This window comes from Centruroides sculpturatus, unplaced genomic scaffold (genome assembly GCF_000671375.1).
Source record: "Centruroides sculpturatus isolate CEXI.00-Female unplaced genomic scaffold, Cexi_2.0 scaffold296, whole genome shotgun sequence".
Lineage (NCBI taxonomy): Eukaryota > Metazoa > Arthropoda > Arachnida > Scorpiones > Buthidae > Centruroides > Centruroides sculpturatus.
In genome coordinates, this window is record NW_019384990.1 from 238596 (window position 1) to 251676 (window position 13081).

The following is a 13081-nucleotide window of genomic DNA, read 5'->3' on the forward strand; positions in this document are numbered from 1 at the left end:
AAACAGAAACACAACAGGCTCTTATAACTGGGTCGACAGAAAATTGAGGAGCAGAGATTGACATATCCAACATCTATTCATTTAAACTTTCAGCTTCTCTCCAATAAGACCCGGAAGCATCTACCACGCAAGGGGAAGCTACATCATACTGGAGAATGACAATTGACAGTCCTCTAGATTTATACATTTTTGGACTCGACACCTTGAAACGTCGAGAAATGCAAAAAAAATTCGGGTGTTTTTTTTCCTGTATGTATGGGTGTTAGTTGTATGTACACGTGTGTATGTGGGGGCACAATTTTGTTCACTTTCTTTGGAGCTTAATAACTCCTGTGTTTTATGTCGAAAATTTCTGAAATTTTTCATGGAGGTTTGTGTATTAGGGGTATTGATGCTATTAAATTTTGGTGCTTAAGAATCGAGAAGATGGGGAGATACAGGGCCTGTAGGGACTATGTGTAATATCTCAAGTTGGGTTGGAACTTAATGATTTTTATTCATTATTAACTTTACAATAATTTAAATAAAACTTATCCTTATTCTTACAATTAAGTTTTTTTCTATTTTATATTTAATTATATAAATTTTTTTAAATAAAATATAACAACAGATAATGCCACACGCAGTTTTAAATGTTTTTGCAGGAAAAGTTACACAACTAGCTTTTGGATTTTTCACATTACTTTTATAAATTAAAAATTACAAATTTTGGAAATATTCCGTTCAATATTTATCTGAAAATAAGAGTTAATGAAATTTAATTAATTATCTTTTCAGAAAAAATAAAAAAATGCCACGCTGCTAGCTCGTTGATACAGCGTGAACCTTCGACCAACTACAAGCAGTGTTTAGTGGTTTTATCTACTCGGCCACTGGTAGCTTCTAGAAACATAGTTTTATTGTTACGTAGTAAAGTAGATAACACAAGTCTTTTAGTTTATGTAGAATATGTGAATCTATAAAACACTAATTGAAAATTTCATCTACATCATCAGTTGGACAAAAACAGGATGAGGGATTTTACACTAAAATGGCTTCCATGCCAAATCTGATATAAGAATGTCTCTTTCATTATTCAGTAACTTCATACAAAAAAAAAACTATACAGTCACCCCCCATAACACTGTTGATTATTCCATTTTATATGAATTCCATGTTGTACGAGTCACTTAGATTTTACAAATACGTGTGATGGGTCGTGAACGGCTCACGTATTTGTAAAATGTAAGTGACTTGTACAACATGGAATTCATATAAAACGGAATAATCAACAGTGTTATGGGGGGTCGACTGTATGTGCATATAACCCACTAGGTGCTTAATATAATGCAGTTCTACACCTGACATTCTACTTTTCGTTAGTTTTGTAGAATTGCTATAAATTTTAAAACTACTTAAACAATTTGAATGAAGCCAAATTCATAAAAAGATGATTTTGACTTTTACAGGTATTATTTCCTGAATATCATACAATAACGAATGAAGTCAATATATCAGTAATGTTCCTATTGAACAATACACATACAGTGGAACGTCGTTTATCCGAATCAATTGGGGAATGGGGTTCTTCGGATAACTTGTTTTTCGGATAACCGATTGTGTACGAAAAAATATATTAACCTATCCCATGTTGAAATTTTTTTCCGTTGCGTGTCGCTTCGCGTTGAATTTTCGTCGATGTTAAGCCTAACGTATTCTTTTTAAAANAAAGTCACCTATGAAATATATTAAATTCACAAATTACTAGAAATATATGAACACATTTAAAGACTTATAAATACCTAGAGGGTGGCCTAAAAGTCTGGTAACCATTGCAAATTTTAAATTGAGATTTGATAACTAAATTAATTAAATAAATACATTTAATTTAACTTCACTTTTTAAATCATGTTTTTGCGAAATTTTTGGAACAAAGATGATTACATTGTTCTAAACTTGGCTTACGACTCATATTTAAAAATTGAATTTGGAACATACAGAGCAGAATGCGGTTAATATAATAATTTAACTTGCTGTAAAGACCCAATATTTATTTATCCCTATGCCTTTTTATATAGGTCAAACTTAATTTAAATCACATTCGAATGGTTCATTGTCGAGAGTTCTTGAGTTAGTATTTGACAGTAAGGACACCAAATTTGACAGTAGGTACACCAAATTTGGTATCCTATTGTATGCGATTTCGATTTCCGGACAAAATGAATTTACTTCAAAATTCAGCACCTAGGGAAAAATTGGCGCTGCTCTTACCATATTACATGAGATCACACGCTGTTTCTTTGATACAAGCCAAAATTCGTTATAATACGTACGTAATAGACACATGAAGTTGACAGTAGCGCTAAATTTAGCCCTAGCGGCTAAATTTTAAACAATTTTTTTTCGAAAATCAAAACCTCATACTCAGTACAGTACGAATACCAAATTTGGTTGAGATTTGCCTAGTAGTTCTTCCTATACCGAGCCCTTAATATCTATTCTTTAATTATGATTGCCCGGTATACATTTCCAATTTAAAATTTCAAAATATTTATGCTATAATTTTTTCTCACAATTTACATTGTTTCGTTTACTGTCTTTTTATACATACAATATTAATTATTAATTATTTTAATTGCCATTTGGGTTTCAGTACAGTAGTTTAAATTCTATTCTTTTCTTCAATTATAAACCTGTAAAGATGGCCTACAAAAATGCAGCAGGAAAACAACACTACATGAATCACTACAAATGAATAATTATAATTATTAATTGTTTCAAAATGACCTTTAAAGGTCAAAGTCAATAAAATCACAATTTCCATTAATTCACGTTTAACCTCTAAACAACGGCCAATTTTTATATTCCTGTCAGTGGCCGTTGTTTACAGGTTTGTGTATATTATTATTTGATTCACGTAACATTCTTATTCAATCCCATTTTCTGATTTTAATAAGTGCTTAATTAAATAATGATTAAATTTCTATTTCATTTCGAAGAGAACCGAACCTACGACTTTCGTATTAGATTCAGTAATAACTACTGTTAATTTTTTAAATAATAATTGTTTTATAATCATTTTTATTAAATTATAAATAAATTTTATTACGAATTCCATACTTAAATATATTACAAAATTATTGAAAATAATTATAGAAATGGAAATAAAATGAAATAACGTTCGTGTTTATCACTAATAAAACTTTTATTGCCTGTGTATAACATCGGAAATGTCACGCTGGTGTTTCTCGTTAAAAATTTATTGTTCTCACCGCTACATTCAAACATATAATTATACAGTTATATCATTTATCATTAATATTTTTAATTATATTATATATAAAAATTATATTACTCCTTTTTCTACTATACGAAATTCAATTAAAGGGTGATTGGATACAGCTATTGTCTATTGGTGTACTAATTGATGTATCAATACACAGTAATTCTTACTATTGTGTATTGGCGCACCAATTGGTTCATTAAGTATTGATACATTTTTCTCTACCCATTCATTACCTTCTTTGTCCTAAGACTTGAGCACAAAAAAGGTCCCAAAATTTAGTTTTTTATCTAAAAACACTAATTATTAAAATAAAGAAAGTAAACTAAAAAGCATTGTATAGGGCTCCTACTTTCTTGAGGCTCAGAGCAATTTGATTCATTTATTTCCCTCAGGGAGACCCTGCAGTTTTATGAAAAAAAGACTGAATTTGAGGGCCACTGTGTCCGCATCTCAAGACAGTAATTAATGATAACAGTATTATAACAAAAGAAGGGCCCAGGAAACCCGGGTCCCTTATCTTTAAAAATAAGCAAACATCTAANGCAATTTCAGGAATTTGACTTGCTTAATTACTCCTTGAGCAGCGCACGCATCTTCTTCCGAGCCGACTTAACAGCTGCCGAGGAAAAAGAACAAAAATCCAAAGGTAAACCTTTTTAAAATTATCAATATTATTTAGTTAGGGATATTTTTTTTTAAAAAACATTTACAAAGATATTTATTTTATACAATTTAAACATTAAAAAAGAAAACTTTTTCCATAACTTTTTAGGAAACAATTCGACAGAAGGATCCTGTGGTAAGCAATCATTTTTCTTTTTTTTACATTTTGCTTCTTAATTTATTCACCCACTAAATTAGGTTTATTTTTTGTATGTGTATATATTATTTTTTTGTGCTTTTTCTATAAATTAGCTAATAGTGCATGCTAAAATTTTTGTTTCAGAATCTGCATCAGTTGATATTACCTCTTATTCAATTATGTAGATTAACAGCATGGTTTTAGGTGATGGTGGTCACTTTTTTTTTCCTTAACATTAGTTTTTTTCTCCCTTACTGCTGTTAATTCATATTAAAAAATTACATATATATATATATATATATATTTATTTATTTATTTATTTATTTAATAATAATTTCAATTAGTTTGTCAAAATTATCGCATAAGCTCCATACTCGGTAAAGGTGTGCTGTACGACTCCATTCGATATCATAGATCTAAATAATCTCGCATATATTCATAATAGAGCGATATACTCCTTTGTCTTGCTTTCAAGATCATTGCTTTTATATTGAAAATAACAAAGAAAAGCCCTGTTTTCATCCTTTTCAAAAATTTATGGCAGGTCATTGATAAAAAGAATAAACAAACAAGGGCTCAGTGATTCCCCTGGGGTAGTTCTTTACTTCAACCTATACCATCAGATGATAAATCATTTCTTTTAAATTCTATATTAAGATGCGTTATACGAGTAGTTTCATGGGGTCCAGGCAACTTTGAATTTGGGAGAATTTGCGACATCCCTTCGGAGGCAGATTGCTTCCGAAGGGATGTCTCAAGGAGGGCTTTCTATGGAAAATTAGTCCCAATTTAGGTGTTACAACCTCCACAATGTCCAGTTAATAAACTGGACATGTGGAGTTTTCTTCACATTGCGGAGGCGCGAACCCACGACTAACTTCCAGTGTTAAATGATTCTATTCCCTCGATCACTGATGAGCTTCTTTGCCTTAGAAATACATCGAAAATATTTCTGATCTTCATAAAGTTCCTTAAGATGATGTATCTATCTCACTCCTCCTAAACTTAGTTAGCATCTGATTCTTCTTTTCTTTATATTTCCAAAATCTTTGTCTCCAATACAAATGTTTGAGCAGGTCGTAACACCCCTCTTTATATAGCAGATGACTTTATTAGTTGAATAATAAAATAGTTTCATTCGTTAATTTGTAAACCAGCCATATCAACAGCCTTTGATGATGATGAATCATCAAATTCTCAACTCACAAACTAATAAAATGACTCTTCAATGAATTCCATTTCATTATAAATTCTTTCTTATTCGGTTGTTGACAAGTCGCGACTTGCCAATATACTATTTGTTGCAACAAAATTCTTTTAAATTCTACCACTTAATATTACCAAATTATTTTTCAGTATGGTTTCAATGATTATTGTATATTGAAACTTACGGTTATTGAAAATTTGGCAGTTAGCAGGTGCTATACTGTCAAACAGCTCGTCGATTCTTGCGCTGTCATCCCCTAAAAGAATAACATTGCTTGTTATTCTCAAATTTATTAATTAATATATCTTATAATTCTATAAGAAAATAATACATTAGAACATCCATATAAAAATTTATTCACGTTAATTTTATATTCTCATACACTATAAAATATTTTGATTGATAAACCTTATGTAATGGTCTGATTGATTTTTTATTAACATCAATAATGGCTTTATAGCAAACAATTCAATCAGTTCAAAGTCAGGGAGGCCTTACCCGTCATGACACTGATTACATGAACATTAATCAGTACATGAGTTTATTTGCAAACAACTGCTTATGAACATTCCTGTACCATTTCTGAGTAATTCCTAATGTTGTTTGTTTCATAAGTCCAGAAGAAAGTCACTTATTTTTCTGTTATAAGTTACATTCATTCTCACTAATCCTCTTCGTCAACATGCCTTGTTTTAATATACTTCATCTTTTCCTCCAAGTCAAAACCTTCCATCTTTCATAATTAGTTAGTCTTCCATCTTTTATTGTCTTCCTACAATCTTCTTTATGAACTAGTATTTTACTATTGTTTTCCAAGTCCTGATGTTTGATCTCTCTTCCTCTCTAAATGTTGCCCACAATTTTCTTTACTTAGTCTTCTCGCTATTCTTTCCAAAACCCGTTCGTTTCACATAGCCAAACACTCCAACATGCTTCAAGAGTGACAATGTAAAATGCAAAGCCTGCTGATACAGGACAGTATCATTACCAGTGTTTGGATCCCTAAAAGAAGTAAATAAAACCACTGAACATGAGTCGCGGGTTCAAGCCTCACCAACGCTATGTCTTCTGTGTTTTCTACACCTAAATAAAGCCAACTTTTTTAATAGAAAGTTCTCCCCAGTGGCAAACCCTCACGTGAACTTACTAAACACAACTTGTACGAATATTTTCTCACAATTTATATAAAAATATTCAATTTAATATTAAAGATTAGTACTATTAAAAACTATTAATCAAATATATAATTAAACATAAAACGTTTGAATAAATCTAATGAGTTTTAATTAATTAAATATTATTTTAAATTTTAAATTTACCTGTAACTAAAACTATAGACAATATGTAGAAATAAATTATACATTCCATCTTTACACTTGATTCGTGTATGAGCTAGAAAATGACATCAATGTCGAATAGTGTGCGTACTATACGGTAGATGTACACGTGATAACATGCCTTCTAGGAATTATCATTGTACAAATGATAAATCCATTATAAATCTATAATTGTATATGCAGATGATGTTATAACATAATTTTTAATTCTCTTCCTGTAGTTGTTTATTTTATAATATTTGTATTTTTAATTAATGTAATAAGTTATTATTTTTTAAAATATAATTTCTGTAGTATTAAGTATCAGCCCGTCAAATGGCCGAAAGGTTAAGGTTACAATCTACCGCTGTGAAGACCCGCGATTGAATCCAGAGGGTTCGATAGGTTGATTATTAACAGCAAATCTGCCAAAGGGAGTTTTTTCTATAGGAAACTGGCCCTTAAATCACTTAACACACTCCTTTTACAGAATATAGAATGTACCCAACGTTTATTTGCTCATATCATGAACACATTATACCAAAAAGAAACAGATTGATGCGTGTTACACGCACGGCCGCCATCTTGGTGTCCATATTGAATGCAACTGTAAATGAGAAGTGGGTCGTGTGATACATGATTTAGGGTCAGAATTTCACAAGGAAATGATTGCTGAAAGTTTTTATAACCTACATCAAACGGTTAAGGAGTTATGCACGTTACACGATGTGCTGAATGTACATTCTTTGAGTACAGGTACTGTACATTTTATATTCTGTATCAGGGGTGTTAACATCTAAATAGTGTGCCAGTTTCTCTTAGAAAGTCCTACAGGAGACGTCCCTCCTGAGGAAAGGTCAGATGATGGGATGAGGCAAAGCAACACGTGCCCACGTGTTTCTTTGCATCATCCCATCAAACCTCAAACCTTCATTTTATTTTCATTTTTCTATTTATATAAGCCAATATAATTTAGGAATTAAAACTGTATACATTTTTAACAGAAAGCACTAATTTTAAAAATAAATCACGAACATTTACGTTAAAATCAATAAAATTTCGTTATATTGACAAAGAGCGCCATCTAATGGATGAATATAATACTATTTGTATAATAATATGATTAAATAATTTCAAGTCATTTTATTTTATGTAATTCCACCTAAAACGAATTTTATAAGTAAAATATTGCAATAATTTTTTAAAAATTTTAAAAATTTTAAATATAATCGAAAAATAAATTTTTTATGAATTGTTATTTTATTATTATTTATTTTATATATTTTATCGTTATATAACATTTATAAATAATCAAAAATACAATAAATATTTTATTATTTTGGTATGATTAAGAATATATAACAATATTTAATTGAATTATTTATTTCCATTAAATAAAAATTTGATTATAGTGTTAGTATAGTAAAGTTAATAGTTTTATTTTCATGGCTTAGAACAGAAAGAAAATATAAGGCTCAGCGCAAAAAGAACAAGGCTCAGAGTAAAAACAGTAGGCCTATATAAGGCTTAGAATAAAAACAGTATATAAGGCTCAGAATAAAAAAGAAGATACTGTATAAGGCTCAATAAAAAGATATAAGGCTCAGCACGAAAAGAAAATATAAGGCTCAGCGGAAAAATAACAAGGCTCAAAATAAAAACAGTATATAAGGCTTAGAATAAAAACAGTATATAAGGCTCAAAATAAAAAGAAGATACTGTATAAGGCTCAATAAAAAGATATAAGGCTCAGCACGAAAAGAAAATATAAGGCTCAGCGGAAAAATAACAAGGCTCAAAATAAAAACAGTATATAAGGCTTAGAATAAAAACAGTATATAAGGCTCAAAATAAAAAGAAGATACTGTATAAGGCTCAATAAAAAGATATAAGGCTCAGCACGAAAAGAAAATATAAGGCTCAGCGGAAAAATAACAAGGCTCAAAATAAAAACAGTATATAAGGCTTAGAATAAAAACAGTATATAAGGCTCAAAATAAAAAGAAGATACTGTATAAGGCTCAATAAAAAGATATAAGGCTCAGCACGAAAAGAAAATATAAGGCTCAGCGGAAAAATAACAAGGCTCAGAATAAAGGAAGATATAAGGCTCGGAATAAAAAGAAGATATAAGGCTCAGAATAAAGGAAAGTATAAGGCTCAGAATAAAAAGAAGATATAAGGCTCGGAATAAAAAGATATAAGGCTCAGCGCGAAAATAACAAGGCTCAGAATAAAAAACAGTATATAAGGCTCAGAATAAAAGAAGATATAAGGACGATATAAGGCTCAGCACGAAAAGAACAAGACTCAAAACAAAAAGAAGACATAAGGTTTAGGCTCAGCTCAAGAATACTTGCAAAAATGTCTAAAATAAGGAAGGTTTTAAGTTAAAGAAAACTTCTAAGAATTATTTAAAATAATGAAAGATGTAGGAAAAACATTTGAAGATAGAAATATTCGAAATACTTTAACCACGTACCTTTTTACTAAGTTACTATAATACACTAGAATGGCCAAGAAAGCTAAGGATTAATCCTTAATGATAAAGGATTAACATTTAATATTTTAAACGATTCTCTGCTTAAATCAATATATTCATTATTCTTCTCTTCAGTAGGAAAGTCGATTGTGTGATATACCTAATCGACCTTGAATCTGATGAGAATGGGAAGTGGAGGACTCATTTTCAAGAAATGTATAGGCCTATGTGTTTTTTTCTGGCTATAATGGGGTGATAAACACTACGATAAATGTTCTACTGCAAAGTTTTGATCACTTTTTCGATGCTGTAGATCTTACAGATAAAATCGATATCCAGTTAAACTGATAGAATCGCATTGTCGATGGACAACTGTTTAGTTTGTTGTCCTGATCGGAAATTCGATCAGGTTCATGGCTTTACAGATGTGATGAATTGATATTTTTCATCACAATTCGATACCACAAAACCCATTACCTTTTTTAATAGATGAGATAAAGATATACAATAACGTTACCTATTAAATTAAACGTATAAAATGAAGGAAGAAGTCTGTAAACATGTAGAAAATAGCGTAAAATTAGTATTTAAACTGTGTGGACATACAATTTGAGGCCCTGTTTAATCTCTTTATAGTTGCATTATATAGAAATAAAACAAAGATATGAGGTCCTAAGAAGAGTCTGGTATGCCCTGCTTTTAAGTTTAAATTAATCTTAATGTTTAAGGGAAAGGCATTCCTAAATATATGTTATTATACTTTTATTCTCGTAAACACTAAATGCTTAATAAATAACAGAACAGTGCAATATATAAAGGTTTATTTTTATATCAGGATCTATTTTTATGTGATGTGTCATATATAAATCGATACAATACTTAATATAAACTATACCTGTTTTATTTATTATTAATAAAAAGTAATAGTTTCTTATATATATAATATCACTAAATAACATTACAATCATGAAATACTGTATATACGAGATCATAAAGCTAGAGTCAATTATATATGTTTCGAATTAACGATTTTTCTTTAAAAATACACTACTGATAATTGATGATAATGTTTTAAGAGTTAAAAAATAGAGAAGTAAAGAGTAGAAGAATGGTATAATTTAGACAGTTTGAGAAACAAAAATAATATTTAAGAAAAGTCATTATGTAGAAAAAGAGTAAATAGAAGAAGGAGAAAAGACATTTTTATATATTAAATTATAACTTTGTTATAAGTTACAAACAAAATTCGTTCTTACATGACGTACTTTAAGTTTTGTATCTTTAATTCTGACTTCTCCTCTTCCCTTCTTCCTCCTCCTTCTCCTCCACTTCTGTTTTCCTCTTTTTTTCTTCTCAACTCTCTCTTCTTCTTCTTCCTTTTCTTCCTTTTCCTCTTCCATTTCTTCCTCTTCCACTTTTTCTTTTATTTGTCTTTCTCTTTACCTCTTCTCTTCTCTGTTTAGTATTAAAAAGTTTTACTCTTGATAAAGTTTTAGTAATTTTCTGTTTTTAAATGAAAATTCGGAAATAATTTCGGTTCAGTTTATCAAATAGAATTTACCTTTTTTGTTATAGATCATATCATATGTAAGAGTAGAAAATTAATTATATCCTCTACTGTAAAAGTACTAAAAATTTGGTTCATCTATCTTAAAGATTCACAAGATTTTGTTGTGGATCTTTAACACAGAGAACCGTCTTTCTAGTTTCCATATCATTATCATATCTGTACTTGGGATTTCTGATGGAATTTGACTTTTACCCATTACAGTACGATCGCTCTAATTCGAATCCCTGGTCATCCAAACCCTTTGTAGATTTTCAGAGGGAATAATCTTTTCCTCAGTAATTAAATGTCCAGATGGTTTGATTTTTCCACAGAAGTGGAATTTTCATAGAAATTTGATTCTTCTTTAGTAGGATGTTCGATAAAGTTAGGTCTTTCAGTATAGATGTATTTTTAGAAGAATTTGATTCCTCTTTAGTAAGATTTTCAGTAGTTTGATTTTCAGAGGATTCCTCTTCAGCGACTGGACTTTCAGGAAGATTTGGCTCTTCTTCATTAGTTGGATTTTCTGAACTGTTTGAATATACTTTGTAGCAGGATTTGAAGAATAAACATTTTGTGTGGATGTCAAAAAATGATTTATTGTTGCAGTGTTTAAATGTTTAGGCTTTGAACTTATTACCATTAAGGTACTAAAAACGTTCGTTTGTCATTTGATTGTTGGTTTTATAACTGTGCTTTCTTCATTATTATTATACTTAAGGGTTGAATTACTATGTCTGTTTATTGAAGTTTCGTCTTCAAATGTAATTTAAATATACTTAAACATATTGTATATAATGATTATTTTAAATTATTTTCTTCCGTTAGAATAACATTTTAGCGTTGTAAATTAGGAAATTTCCTACCTCTTAAATAGTTTGTGATAAGGATATAACGGGCATCAGCAGTTTAATTCGTTTATCTTTAGTTTAATCTTGCCACTAGACGAGTCAGTAGTAATCACTTAGTGTTATTATATGACCGTTAACAAATGTAACGTTAATGATCATGCAACAGTTTCTACATCGTTCTACAAATTATTACTCTAATCTACTAAATTAAATTATAAAACTCCTTTAAAAATTCGCTACATTTTAACGGGTTTTTTGGAATTAAAAAACTACAACCTCCATACAACGACCACTAAGAGAAACGTATAAAAATTGCCGTTGTTTGGAGGTTATTCTTATGCATACTTGTTAATAAAGTTCCTAAAAGATGGCCTCTCTTTACAGGTGGTGGTGACTGTTGTTATAAGTTCTGTATTGTAAACACAATGCTTACGTACGTCCGATCTTTATACATACAGTATCTAAGATTTTACTCTTCATTCAAAATGGTATAGGCAGTGGAGCGTTATAGCTTCACGGAGGCCCGAGAGAATTTGAATTAGGGGGCCTCATGTATGTACAGTGTTCACTTCAAACATTTTTTTCGGAAGAATTTTTGAGGAATCCCCGGGTGTCTTTCGTTTTTTAACACGATCTCTACAGGTTTTAAGTTCTGCACTGCTCCATTGAACCGCGCGACTGAGCCATACCGGCAATCTAAAGCCCACAGATATGGCCCAAATTTAAATTTCGATAATCTTAATACAGTAATGAGTTTATATAAGATTGGTTTAAGACCCCCTGTTGGTGAGAAATTACTTTTCTTGCCTATCCACTGGGCGCAGGAGTGAATATAGGTTCGTACGTTTAAATTCGGACCCTCCTAACATCCGTTCTAGTTACGCTGCTGATATGTATGCATTAATACATGCATTTAAACAATGTGAAAGAGGTCAGATAAAGCTTAAGCCAGTTACAAATGTGGACTTCTCTCCAAGAAGCATAAAAAAATTATAAATAAAATCGATAAAACAAATAATATTTGATTTTTATCAAAAGAAATTTTAACCTTTTATTAGATTGGTGTTATGTTTTTTTGTATTAAAGACACACAGGATGAAAGGCCAAGGATCAAATTCCTCTTTTGGCTCTCTCTATCATTGTAATTATTGTTATAATAATTATATGTATTAAATAAGTAAAAGTATATTTAATAATTTATTTAAATTCTTAAATAATAAGCTTTATAAACTCCTTGTAAGTCTCTTGTTTTAGTACATTAATAATACATAATCTCATTATAAAAATAATAGGATCCTCGTTTAATTCTCAGACAGAATGAGGGAAGATCTGAGTGAATTTTATTGAAGATGAAACATTATCCATGTTAATTAGAACTAAAACATTTAAAGAATAATAATATAAAGGAAGGAATATATTAATTATTTTCTTTAATTCTAATAATTAGAAAGGTAACGCTTGTTTTCAATTAATTTTACAATTTTCTTAACAAAACAATTAGTTTTTATTAATGAAAACATTCTGTAATGTACTTTAATTTAATTATTTTAATAATTAATATAATTTAGAAAATTAGTAAAAATAATAATTTCAATTAAGTGAAACTTTA

General features: G+C 29.8%; 1 long non-coding RNA gene across 1 annotated transcript; it reads left to right on the top strand.

Moving 5' to 3' along the window:
• Positions 1-3814: 3814 nt before the first annotated feature.
• On the top strand, positions 3815-4364 carry LOC111633003. Its single transcript, XR_002757991.1, has 3 exons — positions 3815-3911; positions 4038-4064; positions 4212-4364. It is a non-coding gene; the product is annotated as an uncharacterized LOC111633003 (long non-coding RNA).
• Positions 4365-13081: the final 8717 nt, after the last annotated feature.